General features: G+C 43.0%; 1 protein-coding gene across 2 annotated transcripts in view; it reads left to right on the top strand.

Moving 5' to 3' along the window:
• The first annotated feature begins 219 nt into the window (after positions 1-219).
• The window catches only part of SGCD (sarcoglycan delta), a 1,065,755-nt gene continuing 1,047,978 nt past the window's right edge, over positions 220-17,996 (top strand). Inside the window, exon 1 of one of the 2 annotated variants that reach the window (XM_037798832.1) lies at positions 220-1,173. The gene's annotated coding sequence lies outside the window, so the exon portion shown is untranslated. Of the gene's footprint in view, positions 1,174-1,629; positions 1,865-17,996 lie in introns of those variants that run through there. The other variant, XM_037798833.1, reaches the window with a different exon arrangement.

Raw genomic sequence — 17,996 nt, 5'->3', positions numbered from 1 at the left:
TACTCTGGAAAGAAGGCGGGGCAAGCCTGAACAGGCTCTCGCTGGGAACCCGCATACCCCACTACCTGGTGTTTCTGAACCCAATTCGTCGCGGGGGAGCGGGGAGGGAGTTCAAGGGTACTTGGAACCTGTTCCTTTGGCGGAGACACATAGTCGCCTCGTACCGCTCCCGGCCAATCCTGCGGAGTGGGCCCCCCACCCCCAAGCGTTTGGCTCAGGCTCCCTCCGCTCTGCAAAGGGAGGGGAGAGCTGAGGGATTCTTGCAGTCACACCAGTCTTCCCGGAGCTGCAGACGAGGAGACCGGTGCTCTCGGAAGCCTCTCGGAGGCTTCGCCCTCGGCTGCGCTGTGTGCAGGCTCTCCCAGCCGCCCCCACCCGCGGCTCGCCCTCGCTCCCTTCCTCTAGCTCAGCGGGCCGGAGCGCGCACACCGGGGCTCCGGCACGTGGGCGCGCGGGAGGCGGCGGCCGCTGCTGCCGCTGCCGGAGCCCAAGCCGAGCCCGAGCCCGAGCCCCAGCCGGAGCCAGAGAGATCGCCCTCCATGCTGCGGGCGCTGCGGCCGCCTTCCGCTCAGCCTCTGGCCCCAGCCCAGCCCCGCAAGCCGGAGAAGCAGCGGAGGGAAGGAGGACGAGGACAAGAGGGGCGCGGCGGGCTGGGGCAAGCTGGGCTCTGAGCAAGAAGCGCCCGCAGCCGGGAGGAGGCAGCCCGGTTCTGTAGCTCGCTCTCTGCTCTTGTCGCTGCTGGGGGCTCCAGGCAGCACGATGCCGCTCTGCTTCTTCTAGGCGGCGGCCGGCGGAGGCTTCCCTTAGCCGCTCGGCCCGCGCTGGGCTCCATTCTACCGGCTAGTCCCTTGTCTACCCTGGAGGAACGCGCCCCGCCGTCGGAGCCAGAGAGAGCGCTAAGTCCGAAGTCCGCCCCCAAAGCCGCCAACTTCCCCGGGAGCCCCTCTCCCCGCTGCAGCCTGCGCCAGTCTTGGGAATGATGCGCCCCCAGCCGGGCGGTGCTCCCTCTGCCAACTCGCCACCCATGGGATCGACTGCCCTCGGCTGCCCGGCTTGGAGCGCGTAGCCTTCGCAGCGTGGCTAGGTAGAGCAGCGAGATACTAAGGCATTTCGGGGACCCCGCGCGCGGATTTCTGCTGGGGTCTTCTCCGGGGGCAGCGTCCAGACCCAGGGGTGAGTAGCCTGCTGGCGGTGTCGCCTTTTAGCCCCAGCTGGGGATTGCCGAGATGACGGGGGGGAAGCGAGAAAGTTGGGTCTCCTCACACCTATCCTGGGATTGGCAGCGGAACGCAACATTGTATCCCTCGACCTGATTACCTTCAGGGCTTTCCCAGACTGCCTTCATCTCTGTGCTAGGGAGGGAACCCCCTTCTGCTTCCCAAGGAAACCAGGAGCTTGCGAGAGCAAGCCACTGTCTATTCCCTACCAATGAGCCATTTGGGGCTTTTCAGCCGCTCGCGCGTTAAGCAGTCACACAGCGTAAGCGCTTGGAGATCTGCCGCCACCTGGGTGCGCTCGGAGATCACGGCCAGCCCGGGCCTCTAAAGGAGAATAAGTGCGTTTCATTAAAGAGAAGCGACTGGTAGAATATTGAGGAAGTGTATCTGTGAGAGATGGGGGCCTGGGAAAGTAGCCCGAGGAAGAGGCGGGAGTGAAATGTATCTGCCGCGGACGGATCCGGCAACCGAGGTGCCCCACTCGGCTGTGTTGGTTTGGGGGCGCAAGATCCAGGGAGACGGTACAGAGTCCAACAGGTGGTCTGCACGGACTTCCTTCGATTGGGCGTGGGGGAGGGGAGCGGTTCCCAGCTTGGGGCCCAGGCTGCTGCTGCCGCTGCCGCTTTTACGGACTCATCTATACATGGGTAAGGAAATGCGCTTTCTGCTCATAGGCCCGCCTTGAGGCGAGCGTGTGAGGCATCCAAATGCCTCCAGTCGGAAAACAGCGGCCTCATTGTGTGCCTGACTGAGGTTTCAACTTGCAGGCAACTGAGGAGCCATTCAGTTGGAGCGCTGTGGATTTGGCTGTTCCTGGGACCCAAGCCTGGCTTTCCCCGAGGTCCCTAAGTTTGCTTTGTATCCTTCGCAGAGGGAAGGGAAAGTTGCGGGAGTCCCAGGCTTTGTGGCCGGAGTTTATTCTTTATCTTCCTCCTTCACTTTTATCCTGAGACTCTGACACACGTGGGTGTACACGTGGTGTGTGCAGGTGAATATGGGACAGGTCGAGTTGGAGAGTTGAACAGAAAGAGACTGGAGAAAAAGTTCTGTACCTGCCCAGGGAAACTGGGATTGGGAGAGTGTGTGGCTGAGCGGGGGAAAAAAAAAGTTACTCCTGAACCCATCATCCCTCTGTGACTTAGGGTATTGGAAGCATATGTTCTGGGCCCTGAAAGCAGTGGCCCTCCAGAGTAGTGTTTTCCAGATTCTCAGTTTTCTCAGCTGTATATTGGGAACAATTATCTTGCTCATGTAGAAGATCTGGTATGGCTATAAAGGAAAATTTGGAGGTGGTGTGGCTTCTAAGATGGAGGGGCAGCTGGAATGGGGGAGGCTTGTCTGGAGGCTGAATGCATAGCCAGCAGTTTTTTTCTTACTGCTTTTGTTTTGAGGAGGTTGGTTGGCTTTGAGAAAACTAATGGAGATCTGGGGAATCTAAAGCTTTCCCAACACCCTCTTGCACCTTTATATCACTGCCTGCCCACAGGGCAGCTAGCTATGTGTACTAAGGAAAGCAGGTGATTGATGCTAGAAAATGCAAAAGAACTGTCTGCTGCTAGTGTTTGGTTTCCCTCGGGAGGAGGCGCTGAGTAGTGGAGCTGTTTGCCTTGCTTCCTCCACTCTGAAATTGCTGCTGCATCCTTCAGGCCCCAATTTAGTTTCCTTCCCCAGGAGTGTCACTGTTCACTCTGGGCCTCTGACAGAGGATCTCCAAGAAGTAGAGTGAGACCTTGACCTGTTGAACTTGTCGGCTGATTTAGCACGGGGCAAATACATCACCAAAAATGTGCCTCCTGGAGGCTCTTTGGGAGGAGGAGGGGTGCCAGGATCTAGTGGGAGCCGTAGTGCCCAGAGGGCAGGCATATGGGCAAAGAGGAATTGTGTGTGTGTGTGTGTGTGTGTGTGTGTGAGTGAGAGAGAGAGAGAAGAGAAACAGAATAGAGAAACAGGAAGACCAAAAGATACACACAGAGAGAGACAGAGACAGAGTAATCCATACACAGAGATCAAAAATAGAGGAAAAGAGGCAAATGAGAGAAAGAAAGCTATGGAATAGAGAGGGCAAGGAGTAAGAGGAGAGAGGAGTGGAGGAGAGAACTGTAAGGGAAGGGAGGGGAAATAAATGTAGGAATTCAAGAAGAGCAAGCAAAAAGGGAATCGGGTGGGAGCAGGGGAGAAGAGGTCAGTAGGGAGAAGAGAAAAGATGGGAAAATAGAGTAGGCAGAGAAACAGGGAGGCCCTCACTTTTTGTGTTTAATTTTTGCAAACCACACTGCCATTCTAAGGAAGTTGACATACATAATCCACATCCCTATGTAGACGGCTCTTGGATAGTGTTTCTTTCTCTGGGGAGTCATGGGTTGCAGAAATTGGACACCCACTTGGAGCCCAGCTGCATCTGAGATGTCAAGAACAGAAGTTAAATTCTTGGTAAATACACAGATGCACATTTTCCTTCTCTGCTTTTTTTTTCCCCCCTCTTGTGTAAACATGAGACTGGAGAATAGAGAAGAGCAAGTTGTGTTACCAACCATATTTCCCAATTATTCTCTAATCCCTGTTTATAGAAGTCTTTCCTGGGTGGCATCTGAGAAACGTAACTTACTGGACCTACTCTCCTGGGATTCTGATCCAATAGGGACAGGAATGTGCTACTTTGCATGCTCTCCTTGTTTCTGAAGTAGGTGGATACTACTTTGGCTCAAGTTGGATATGTTACATTGGATAAATGTGGTGAAGACCATGCAATACTCTTCTGTAATTTGTTCCTGCACATCTTCCTAAGAGATGTAGTTTAACACCTCCTTTGGGTAATTCCTCCTCCTCAGAAAAGTTCATTTCTTGAATTCTTCTTGGTAAAAGGTCAGACCTGAGGAAGGAGCTCAGCCAGGATTACCTTTTCATGAGCCTCATTAATCACAGTAGCTCCAAGAGAACGTGGAAGACCCCTCTGGTTGACCTTGTCAGAAGTGTCCACGACCAATAGGTATCTAGCATTTACTCAGCAGGACATGTTCTGGGAATTCTTTATACGCTCTGCTTATTTAACTCTCATAGCAAACTATGCCTTAGGCAGTGTTATTATCATCTGCATTTTGCAGTTGAGGAAACTAATACCCAGAAAAATTCCCTTACATGTCCCAGATAAATTGCACTAGTTGTTCTTGGTCCTGTGTGTTATAAAGCAGCAATGCTGGAATTTGTAACCAGGGTCTGAACTCCTAACTGCATACCATTCCAGGTCCCAGACCTAATATGCCATTCTAGAGTGAGGAACTAAGAGATCTTTTAGACATCTTTCCCAAACACTCTCCCTCCCCACTTTACCAAATGAGGAAAATGAGAGGTGACTGAAGAAACTGAGAAGTGATGTGCCAGAGATCCTACAACCTTAATGTCAGGATGAGGGTCAGCACCTTGGCATCCTGAGTCCCAGTCTAGCACTGTTCCCACCCCGCAACGGACATCCTATCAGGATGATCACCAAGGTCACCTGAGCATCTTGATAAAAAACACACGTTCCTGGACCCCACCTGAGGTTTACTGAATCAAAATCTTGGGCAGAGCATGCAGAAGTCTGCATTTTTAGTACACACCTAACTCTCTATCATGACACTACCATTTGCCTGAGTTACTTCACAGCTCCTAGAGACTTTCCCTGTGGATCCCTTACAGACAGCTCTAAGAGGAGAACCCCAACTCCCTCCCACTCCCAGAAAAATAAACACACAAAAAATAGTCCATGATTATGTACCATGGCTAAGGAAACAAGCCGCATGATCTGAAAGCAACTTTGAAAGCTCTTTGAGATGTGTAGCAATGGCATTGCTGTAGGTTATACTCGTTATTTCCTGTGCCAACTCAGAAAGCATTTAAGGAAACATCAGGCACTTGCCTTCAATGCTTCAGTGACAGTTTCGGTACTGATACTTGACAAAAGTGATACCATGAGCTGGGCCAATGTGCTATTGTGTCAAAAGCATCAGACCCAGGCTCCCAATTCAGTGGATCCATGCTTTTGACTCCTTCTGAATATATTAGTGCCTAATTCTGTAGGTAAAGAGAGGCCATCAAACACTCTCTGTCCCTTTCTGGTGCATTTAAATTGTTTTCTTGGTGACCTCAACATCATTTTTCTTCTATCTCATTGAAAAGTGGCTAAAGGTGCCAGACATCTTGTACGGCAAACTGTTTTGTCATCTTTCCCTTTGCAGATCCAAATTTATTTTCTGAATCTAGTGCTTTTAACCCTGACCTCTTATTCAGGGATGTTAAATGAGCCTTAGGCAACCTTGATAAACCACTGTCTGATACATGTATTTTAAATAATCAGTCATTTGTGACTAGAACGCAAACCAAGGAATAGCATACCTTTATAGTGTCTGCATCTTTAATATGCTAGCATATTTTTTTTTTGCCATTTCAGAAGTGTAAACATACCGTTCAAGTGTGTCAGTAGAGAATTGGAAGGTGAAAAGAAATACAGTTAGTGGTTAAGAATTGTCTCTGAATGCAGACTGACAGGTGTCAAATGCTACCTCCAGCTTGCTAGCTTATGTAACCTTGGTCTGGTTATTTCACCAGATCTCGGTTTCTTCATCTGTAAGTTGAAGATAAAAACAGGATGTCCTTTCTGTGCTTTTGGATATAACTAGATGAGTGATTGAAGTGCTTAGTCCAGTGCCTGGCATGTGGTAAGAACTCACCTGTTGGCTGTATGGTTACCGCTGTTAAACATTTGCCATATTCCAGATTCCACTTATCCTGGGATGGAACTGGCATCCAAGGAAATAAAGCAATTTGCTCAGGGTCGCAGATATCCTGAATAACAGAGACTGGGAGCCTGGATCTCTTTTTTAAACGCCTCTCTTCCCTCAAACTTGCTGTTAAATTAATCTAAATCATGGTTTCTTCCCTATGGTTTAAGACAGAGAAATGCATGTGAAACATGCTCTGCATTACATTTTAATAAATCCAGCATAGATGTTGACTTGAGCTGTTCTAGGTGGGGATCTTTTGAACTTTGTGGGATAATTTTTTAGGTGGTTAAATCACTTCCAGATATTTGCTTTTACTTTTCTCTCAGTTGGGAAGAATTTTCACTGATCCATACCTTGCTGCTTTTGCTGGCTAACTTCCGGCTGTGTTTAAGGTCTCTGCACAGATATCACCTTTTGGTGGGGGGGGGGGGGGGTGGGATCTTCCTCGAGACCCCTGGGACTAGGTTAGATGTCCTTATAATGTGCTCCTCCACTTGAACTGTGGTGTACTTGTCTGTTTTCATTTCCGTATCTGCCACGTAATCTATTAGCTTCTTGAGATTAGAGGTGTGGTCTTAGGAGAAGTTATATCTATAGCGTCCAGGACAGTGCCCCTGGATAAAAAGCCACAAAAATATTTTTGAATGATTAATTGAAACTTCAAATTAATTCTCTATGGCCCATAAAAAGTCGCCTTGACCTTAAACTCTAAAAGTGAAAATATTCAGACACTGTAAGTGAAAACTGTGAAGTTTGTTGTGCTCAGAAGTGTCAGCTGTTCAGATGGAAGAGTTGTATAATGATGTCTGTAGTTGTTGATTAACTACAGTGGTAGCTTTGGGCAAGTTCCATTGTGCTGTTGCTTAAGATATAATTAGAAGGGACATTCTGATTTATAAGTTAATGTGATTTTATCTGTACATTTAATTAGTTGCTCAGAAAGACACTTTTGCTTCTTAGCCCTGAAATTTTAAAAATCAATAGGCCTCTGGAGTTAGAACCACAGTTTAGTGATAATCTCACACAAGTTCATACGGCTTGTATGAGACATGAGGAAACAGGTTCAGAAAAGGAAAGAGACTTGCTCGAGGTCACGCAGCAAGTTAGGGCTAGAGCCAGTGGTTCTGGCTTCTAGCCCAGTACTCTCAATGCGCAGCTGACAGTGATTAACACATCCATGGTGAGCTATTCTTCCTTACTTGCTTTGAAGATGTGCTTGAAAGCCTTCTGCATATACACAGCCTGCCCCCTGCAACATTCTAAGATACAGTTCATGCTGAAAAGGAGCAAGGCAGGCCTGCAATGATTTGCTGATGGGAGAAACCTCTAGTGTCAAAGAATTTTATGGGAGAGAATCTTGGCAGGTCCTCTGTGAACAAGGCCATATGGGCTTCTGGGATTCCCAGTCTACTTTTCAAACAAGGAAGCTTGACTTGATGGAGACCTTCCTTTGATGTTCTTGTGTATTATTTCAAGAAGATTTAGAGATATATGGAAGTTCGCTGCCAAGCCCCAGGCACAGGGTCATTGGCAAAGTAGTAGATCAGATCATGTTCCCCTTTCTTCTTATAGCTATTCTTTTTTTTTTTTTTTGAAGATGAGAAGCCTTGGGATGCTTCTCTACCTCGGGGATGCTTTGGGTTATGAATAAATGGATCAATTCGTGTTCAGCCTAAATATATTCTCAGACACAGAAACGTGTGCAGTGTACTCTGACATTATTAACACCCAGATCTTTATGATGTGGTGTCAGTATCGTAGAGACAGCAAAACACAGCTCATTGGTGCAATATGTTGTGGATGATGCTTTGGAAACATTATAATCAGTGTTGACAAAGCAGCAGAAATATTTCAATGTAACAGCTTCACTGTGTCCCAAAAGGTTTGCTGTACCAATCCTAAGTAACATGTCTGATTATTCAAGGATAGAAAGCACAGATCATCGTTCTCTTTGCCTCTTTAACATAATCAATCTTAGATTATTGGTGCTATTTTTGATTTGGTGGCCAAAGATAAGGTGCAAGGGGAAGGCACCTCATGTTGCATCCTCACCACCACTCGTCTGAGTTCCTAAAATTCATGCATTAAAGAGTAGTTCCTTCGGACTTCAAATAATTGGGGGTTTTCTATGATCCTCTATTGGAATGTAAATCTTCCTGGGTATGATATCATTTAGGTACTTTAGCTGTCTATACCTGACATCTTACCCCATACTTCTCACGATATAGAGACATTTTGGCTGGCAGTGAGGATAACTACTTCCAGTTCCAGCTGGTACCACTGCCACTGCTGCTTCTGCTGTCACTGTTACTCTTAGAATAGTCATTTATTGGGTGCCTAATATGTGCCAATGGGTTCTAAGTTCTTTACGTCTATATTCTTATCTTCTATTCCCAGTAACCCAGTGTTGTGGTTAGGGGTAGAGGAGCTAAGAAATTACCACAGAGATGACAAACATGCTGAATAGTGGTGGCAGAATAAACCCTGAATAGTAAAAAAGTGACAGTCCAAGCAAGAAAAGTGATGTGAAAGGGAGGGAGAGTACATGTCTTCTTCTTTTTCTCTGTTTTCAGATATTAAAGTCTCCATGTGGGATTGTAGAGAAAGCAAAGGAAACGGAGGCTTAATAAGGTTAACGTGCACTGAATTATCACTGATTTGAGCGTCAGAGCTGGGCTTTGAACCCAGACTTTTCTGATTTTCAGACTTCATTAGGTAATACTATCTCCAGTTGACTTATAGAATGCCAAGCCTGAAAGAATCTTAGAGAATAGCTTGTTCTGTGACTTCAAGTGACTGTGATGTACATTAAGAAAAATATTTTACATCATTAGCTAATACACACCCACACATACAATTGACACAAAAGTTTCAAAAAATAACACACTTGGGGTTATTTACTGATATTTCCTATTCTCTCCTATTCCCACTATACACATGTATACATACACCCATCACTCATATAATGAAACAAATGTTTTGAAAAATAATATTTACCCTTACAATGGGTGATATGCTCTCTCATATTTTAGATCATTTTAAAAAATATCATGCTGTGCTTTACAAGATTGATTCTATGACTAATGGATTGGAACCCACAATCTGAAAAACACTGACCTGGTCTGACACTATAGACTCTTATGGGTGGAGAAAGTGAGATTTGGAGAGGTGAAGTAATTTTCCCTTATCCCAGATCATCTAGTGAGTGAGCAGCAGAGCCTGCATTAGCACTCAGGCTCCCCATGCCTGCTCACACCTGAGAGCTCACACTCCTGCAAGAAAACATCTTGAATTGTGGGCTCCAGCGTATACTTCAGCTTAAGTATGACCGAACATTGTTGTCACTGTCTGCTTATAATATTTGCCTGTTGACTTGACATTAACATCTGCCCTCCTCACATAGAATTGTTTTGTTAGGTTTGAGTGACAGCATCAATTTGAAATGTATGGGTTTGGTGCTGGGTGTTTGTGGTTGAAGGGGCTGTGGTGAGGGCCATGTGCTTCTCCTGTGGACCTGTGATCAAATTACTAGGGATAAGATTCCGCAGGATAGAAGCAGCATTGGCTGAACTTTATACCCATATCTGGCCCACTTAGGGCCACTAACTCTTCCACATCCTACAGGATATTACTCTTATGTTTAAAAACATTAATACAAGGAACAAATACAGAGCCTTGTTTTGCCATATTGAGGTACAAAGAGCTCTTTACTGAAACTCTGATGATTACAGGATTGGGGGCAGACTTTTAAAAAAAAAACGGTAATTTTAAATTTATTTAACAGTGCATGTGCATGGTAGAAAGCCAAACAGTGAAAAATGATAAATTGTCAGTTTTCTCTCATCTCTGACATCATGTCCAAATCCCCCTTTCCCAGTGCAATCATGTCACTGGGGTCTTCTGAATCCTCCCAACAATATTTGTGGACAAAAAGTGTGTGTGTGTGCTTTTCATCTTTCACACAAAGAATAGCATATTACATACTACTTTTCCATTTAAAAGACATATTTTAGGGATAGTGTCATCAGTTTACTTTGAGCTGCTTCGTTATTTTTCTGGGCTGTGTAGTGTGCCATGATATGAATGTACCGGGGTTTATTTAGCTGTAACAAAGTATAGTGGTTAGGAAACTAGACTCTGGGCTAGCCTGACTCTGTCGGGGTGTGTGTGTGTGGTGGTTAGGTTCATGTGTCCACTTGGCCAGGTCATAGTACCCAGTTGTCTGGTCAGGCAAACACTGGCCTAACACTTGCTGTGAGGACGTTTGTGGCTGGTTAATAAACCAACAGGCTGGTTTATTAAATCATCAGTCAATTAACTGCAGCTGTGACTGATGACTCACCAAAGGGCGTGTCTTCTACAATGAGAGAATGCAATTGGCTGGATTTAATCCAGTTAATCAGTTGAAGACTTATAAGCGAGACAGATAGAGGACCTTCACTTCTTCAGCTGCCCAGTGAAGTGTTTCCTGAGGAGTTCATCCAAGTTGCCGGTTCATTTCCTGAGGAGTTCATCCAACACGTTCGTTGAAGACCCCAGTTCATTTCCTGAGCAGTTCGTCGAAGTTGCTGGTTTGTTTCCTGAGGAGTTCATCGGACATCTTCCTTGGAGTTGACAGTTTGCTGACTGCTCTACAGAATTTGGACTCATGCATACCCACAGTTGTGTGAGTCACTTTTATAAATTTTATAGTCGTAGATACCTCTAATTGATTATGTTTCCCTAGAGAACTCTAACTAATACAGTGTGTATGAGAGAAAATGAAAGAAATAGATGGAGAAGGAGAGAAGTGAGGTGGGATGGGGTGGGGAGGGTGGGTGGGGGGTGGGATATTATAGAAGTTAGTTGGGGCCAGGAAGGCCCCACTAACGAAGACCTGAATTGTACCTTTGTGCTTGCTTTCAAGAATTCAAATCTTACTATTGTATGAATTATTATTGTTATTATTATTATTATTATTTTTTTTACAAAATGAAGCTACCAATTTATTTCTTGAGAATTCTTTTGTCTTTAGAATCCTGGAAAGATAGGAAACAAGTAAAACCAATGATTCATGCCCTTGTGGAATCTGGAGACCATTTCCTTACCCAAAGCAGGCATACAATGATAAACAATTGTATGTAATTAAGACTTAAGTGGGTGCTGTCTAGCAGATATCTGCTAGAAGATCATTCCGTGCAGAAGGCAGAGTGAGGGCAAAGGCCTTGATGTGGGATTGTGCCTTGGCTTGCCAGGCTGCTATGACAGATACCACACTTTGGATTGACTTAACAACAGTAATTTATTGGCTCATGGCTTGGAAATCTAGACATCCAAAATCAATGTATTGGCTGGGCTTGCTTTCTCCCCAAAGTCTACGGCATTCTGCTGCTGGCCTGGGGCTCCCTGCTTTGCACCCCTGCCCCTGTGATAACTGCCGTCTCTCTCTCTCTTTGTGTTTGCTCTCCCAGTTTCCATTGACTTTTGGCTTCTGGCTTCTCTTGGTGACTTTCTCCTACTTCTGGCTTCCAGTTTCTTCTCTTTATAAGGCCTCCAGTAATATGGATTAAGATCCACCTTATTCTGTTGGCTGCACATTAATTAACAATAATACCTTCAGAAAGTCCTATTTACAAATAAATTCGTACCCACAGGAACATGGATTAAGAGTAGGAACATCTTTTATCGGGGTACGTAATTCAACCCACCACAGTGAGTGTCAGATTTGAGAACCAGCAAGGAAGCTGGGAGGGCTCAAAGCAGAAGAGAACAGCAGTTGAGGAGAAACAGTTGCGCCTGTTGACTTCTATGAAAGAGTGGCTTTTTTTTTTTTTTTTTAATCATCATTTTATTGAGATATATTCACATACCATGCAGTCATACAAAACAAATCGCACTTTCGATTGTTTACAGTACCATTACATAGTTGTACATTCATCACCTAAATCAATCCCTGACACCTTCATTAGCACACACACAAAAATAACAAGAATAATAATTAGAGTGAAAAAGAGCAATTGAAGTAAAAAAGAACACTGGGTACCTTTGTCTGTTTGTTTCCTTCCCCTACTTTTCTACACATCCATCCATAAACTAGACAAAGTGGAGTTTGGTCCTTATGGCTTTCCCAATCCCATTGTCACCCCTCATAAGCTACATTTTTATACAACTGTCTTCGAGATTCATGGGTTCTGGGTTGTAGTTTGATAGTTTCAGGTATCCACCACCAGCTACCCCAATTCTTTAGAACCTAAAAAGGGTTGTCTAAAGTGTGCGTAAGAGTGCCCACCAGAGTGATCTCTCGGGTCGTTTTGGAATCTCTCTGCCACTGAAGCTTATTTCATTTCCTTTCACATCCCCCTTTTGGTCAAGAAGATGTTCTCCATCCCACGATGCCGGGTCTACATTCCTCCCCGGGAGTCATATTCCACGTTGCCAGGGAGATTCACTCCCCTGGGTGTCTGATCCCACGTAGGGGGGAGGGCAGTGATTTCACCTTTCAAGTTGGCTTAGCCAGAGAGAGAGGGCCACATCTGAGCAACAAAGAGGCATTCAGGAGGAGACTCTTAGGCACAAATATAGGGAGGCCTAGCCTCTCCTTTGCAGCAACCGTCTTCCCAAGGGTAAAACTTATGGTAGAGGGCTCAACCCATCAAACCACCAGTCCCCTATGTCTGTGGTCATGTTAGCAACCATGGAGGTGGGGTAGGCGAATACCCCTGCATTCTCCACAGGCTCCTCAAGGGGGCACTACATCTTTTTTTTTTTTCCTTGTTTTTCTTTTTCTTTTTTCTTTTTAACTTTCCCTTCTTTTTTAAATCAACTGTATGAAAAAAAAAGTTAAAAAGAAAACAAACATGCAATAAAAGAACATTTCAAAGAGACCATAACAAGGGGGTAAGAAAAAGACAACTAACCTAAGATAACTGCTTAACTTCCAACATGTTCCTACTTTACCCCAAGACAGTTACATAATATAGCAACATTTCTGTGAACTTGTTCCTACTATATGCATCAGAAATTAACAGACCATAGTCATTTCTGGGCATCCCCAGAACATTAAATAGCTTATCTGTTCTTCTTGGATTATTGTTCCCCCTTCCTTAATTGCTCTCTACTGCTAGTTCCCCTACATTCTACATTATAAACCATTTGTTTTACATTTTTCAAAGTTCACATTAGTGGTAGCATATAATATTTCTCTTTTTGTGCCTGGCTTATTTCGCTCAGCATTATGTCTTCAAGGTTCATCCATGTTGTCATATGTTTCACCAGATCGTTCCTTCTTACTGCCGCGTAGTATTCCATCGTGTGTATATACCACATTTTATTTATCCACTCATCTGTTGAAGGACATTTGGGTTGTTTCCATCTCTTGGCAATTGTGAATAATGCTGCTATGAACATTGGCGTGCAGATATCTGTTCGTGTCACTGCTTTCCGATCTTCCGGGTATATACCGAGAAGTGCAATCGCTGGATCGAATGGTAGCTCTATATCTAGTTTTCTAAGGAACTGCCAGACTGACTTCCAGAGTGGCTGAACCATTATACAGTCCCACCAACAATGAATAAGAGTTCCAATTTCTCGACATCCCCTCCAGCATTTGTAGTTTCCTGTTTGTTTAATGGCAGCCATTCTAACCGGTTTTAGATGGTATCTCATTGTGGTCTTAATTTGCATCTCTCTAATAGCTAGTGAAGCTGAACATTTTTTCATGTGTTTCTTGGCCATTTGTATTTCCTCTTCAGAGAACTGTCTTTTCATATCTTTTGCCCATTTTCTAATTGGGCTGTCTGTACTATTGTCATTGAGTTGTAGGATTTCTTTGTATATGCAAGATATCAGTCTTTTGTCAGATACATGGTTTCCAAAAATTTTTTCCCATTGAGTTGGCTGCCTCTTTACCTTTTTGAGAAATTCCTTTGAGGTGCAGAAACTTCTAAGCTTGAGGAGTTCCCATTTATCTATTTTCTCTTTTGTTGCTTGTGCTTTGGGTGTAAAGTCTAGGAAGTGGCCGCCTAATACAAGGTCTTGAAGATGTTTTCCTACATTATCTTCTAGGAGTTTTATGGTACTTTCTTTTATATTGAGATCTTTGGTCCATTTTGAGTTAATTTTTGTGTAGGGGGTGAGGTAGGGGTCCTCTTTCATTCTTTTGGATATGGATATCCAACTCTCCCAGCCCCATTTGTTGAAAAGACAATTATGGCTCAGTTCAGTGACTTTGGGAGCCTTATCAAAGATCAGTCGGCCATAGATCTGAGGGTCTATCTCTGAATTCTCAATTCGATTCCATTGATCTATATGTCTATCTTTGTGCCAGTACCATGCTGTTTTGGCAACTGTGGCTTTATAATAAGCTTCAAAGTCAGGGAGTGTAAGTCCTCCCACTTCGTTTTTCTTTTTTAGAGTGTCTTTAGCAATTCGAGGCATCTTCCCTTTCCAAATAAATGTGATAACTAGCTTTTCCAAGTCTGCAAAGTAGGTTGTTGGAATTTTGATTGGGATTGCATTGAATCTGTAGATGAGTTTGGGTAGAATTGACATCTTAATGACATTTAGCCTTCCTATCCATGAACATGGAATATACTTCCATCTTTTAAGATCCCCTTCTATTTCTTTTAGTAGAGTTACATAGTTTTCTTCGTATAGGTCTTTCACATCTTTGGTTAAGTTTATTCCGAGGTACTTGATTTATTTAGTTGTTATTGAAAATGGTATCTTTTTCTTGAGCGTCTCTTCAGTTTGTTCATTTCTAGCATATAGAAACATTACTGACTTATGTGCATTAATCTTATATCCTGTTACTTTGCTAAATTTGTTTATTAGCTCTAGTAGCTGTATCATTGATTTCTCAGGGTTTTCCAGATATAAGATCATATCATCTGCAAACAATGACAGTTTTACTTCTTCTTTTCCAATTTGGATGCCTTTTATTTCTTTGTCTTGCCAGATTGCCCTGGCTTGCACTTCCAGTACAATGTTGAGTAACAGTGGTGACAGCGGGCATCCTTGTCTTGTTCCTGATCTTAGAGGGAAGGCTTTCAGTCTCTCACCATTGAGTACTATGCTGGCTGTGGGTTTTTCATATATGCTCTTTATCATGTTGAGGAAGTTTCCTTCAATTCCTACCTTTTGAAGTGTTTTTATCAAAAAGGGATGTTGGATTTTGTCAAATGCTTTTTCAGCATCTATTGAGATGATCAATTGATTTTTCCCTTTTGACTTGTTAATGTGTTGTAATACATTGATTGATTTTCTTATGTTGAACCATCCTTGCATGCCTGGAATGAACCCCACTTGGTCATGGTGTATGATTTTTTTAATGTGTCTTTGGATTCAATTTGCAAGTATTTTGTTGAGGATTTTTGCATCTATATTCATTAGGGAGATTGGCCGGTAGTTTTCCTTTTTTGTAGCATCTTTGCCTGGTTTTGGTATTAGATTGATGTTAGCTTCATAAAATGAGTTAGGTAGTGTTCCATTTTCTTCAATGTTTTGAAAGAGTTTGAGTAAGATTGGTGTCAGTTCTTTCTGGAAAGTTTGGTAGAATTCCCCTGTGAAGCCATCTGGCCCTGGGCATTTATTTGTGGGAAGATTTTTGATGACTGATTGGATCTCTTTGCTTGTGATGGGTTGGTTGAGGTCTTCTATTTCTTCTCTGGTCAGTCTAGGTTGTTCATATGTTTCCAGGAAATTGTCCATTTCTTCTACATTATCCAGTTTGTTGCCATACAATTGTTCATAATATCCTCTTACAATTTTTTTAATTTCTTCAGGATCTGCAGTTATGTCACCTTTTTCATTCATTATTTTGTTTATATGGGTCTTCTCTCTTTTTGATTTTGTCAGTCTAGCTAGGGGCTTGTCAATCTTGTTGATCTTCTCAAAGAACCAACTTTTGGTGATATTTATCCTCTCTATTGTTTTTTTGTTCTCTATGTCATTTATTTCTGCTTTAATCCTTGTTATTTCTTTTCTTCTACTTGGTGTAGGATTGGTTTGCTGTTCATTTTCTAGCTTCTTCAGTTGATCCATTAGTTCTTTGATTTTGGCTCTTTCTTCCTTTTTAATATATGCGTTTAGTGCTATAAATTTCCCCCTTAGCACTGCTTTTGCTGCATCCCATAGGTTTTGGTATGTTGTGTTCTCATTTTCATTCGTCTCTATATATTTAGCAATTTTTCTTGCTATTTCTTCTTTAACCCACTGATTGTTTAGGAGTGTGTTGTTTAACCTCCAGGTATTTGTGAATTTTCTAAGTCTCTGATGGTTATTGACTTCTAATTGTATTCCATTGTGGTCAGAGAATGTGCTTTGAATAATTTCAATCTTTTTAAATTTATTGAGGCTTGTTTTATGTCCCAGCATATGATCTATTCTGGAGAAAGTTCCATGAGCACTAGAAAAGTATGTGTATCCTGGTTATTTGGGATGTAATGTCCTGTAGATGTCTGTTAAATCTAATTCATTTATCAGATTGTTTAGGTTTTCAATTTCCTTATTGGTCTTCTGTCTGGTTGATCTATCTATAGGAGAGAGTGATGTGTTGAAGTCTCCCACAATTATTGTGGAAACATCAATTGCTTCCTTTAGTTTTTCCAGTGTTTCTCTCATGTATTTTGTGGCACCTTGATTGGGTGCATAGACATTTACGATTGTTATTTCTTCTTGCTGAATTGCCCCTTTTATTAGTATGTAGTGGCCTTCTTTGTCTCTCAAAACATCCCTGCATTTGAAGTCTATTTTATCTGAGATTAATATTGCTACCCCTGCTTTCTTTTGGCTGTAGCTTGCATGAAATATTTTTTTCCATCCTTTCACTTTCAGTTTCTTTGTGTCCCTGTGTCTAAGATGAGTCTCTTGTATGCAACATATTGATGGTTCATTTTTTTTGATCCATTCTGCTAATCTATATCTTTTAATTGGGGAGTTTAATCCATTTACATTCAACGTTAAAACCGTGAAGGCATTTCTTGAATCGGCCATCTTATCCTTTGGTTTATGTTTGCCATATTTTTCCCTCTCTCTATTAATATCCTTTATTGTACCCATACCGAATCTCTTTAGTACTGAACCTTTCTCCAAGTCTCTCTGTCCTGTCTTTGTTTCTCTGTCTGTAGGGCTCCCTTGAGTATCTCCAGTAGGGCAGGTCTCTTGTTAGCAAATTCTCTCAGCATTTGTTTGTCTGTGAAAAATTCAAGCTCTCCCTCAAATTTGAAGGAGAGCTTTGCAGGATAAAGTATTCTTGGCTGGAAATTTTTCTCACTCAGAGTTTTAAATATATCGTGCCACTGCCTTCTTGCCTCCATGGTGGCTGCTGAGTAGTCACTACTTAGTCTTATGCTGTTTCCTTTGTATGTGGTGAATTGCTTTTCTCTTGCTGCTTTCAGAACTTGCTCCTTCTCTTCTGTGTTTGACAGTATGATCAGTATATGTCTCGGAGTGGGTTTATTTGGATTTATTCTATTTGGAGTTCGCTGAGCATTTATGATTTGTGTATTTATGTTGTTTTGAAGATTTGGGAAGTTTTCCCCAACAATTTCTTTGAATACTCTTCCTAGACCTTTACCCTTTTCTTCCCCTTCTGGGACACCAATGAGTCTTATATTTGGATGTTTCGTATTATCTATCATATCCCTGAGGTCCATTTCGATTTTTTCAATTTTTTTCCCCATTCTTTCTTTTATGCTTTCATTTTCCATTCTGTCATCTTCCAGGTCACTGATTCGTTGTTCATCTTCCTCTAGTCTTGTACTATGAGTGTCCAGAATCTTTTTAATTTGGTCAACAGTTTCTTTAATTTCCATAGATCATCCATTTTTTTATTTAGTCTTGCAATGTCTTCTTTATGCTCTTCTAGAGTCTTCTTGATTTCCTTCATATCCCGTACTATGGTCTCATTGTTCATCTTTAGTTCTTTGAGTAGCTGCTCTAGGTGCTGTGTCTCTTCTGGTCTTTTGATTTGGGTGCTTGGGCTTGGGTTATCCATATCGTCTGGTTTTTTCATATGCTTTATAATTTTCTGTTGTTTTTG

Source organism: Choloepus didactylus, chromosome 11, assembly GCF_015220235.1.
Source record: "Choloepus didactylus isolate mChoDid1 chromosome 11, mChoDid1.pri, whole genome shotgun sequence".
Taxonomy (NCBI): Eukaryota; Metazoa; Chordata; class Mammalia; order Pilosa; family Megalonychidae; genus Choloepus; species Choloepus didactylus.
This window is presented reverse-complemented; position numbering and strand designations above follow the sequence as displayed.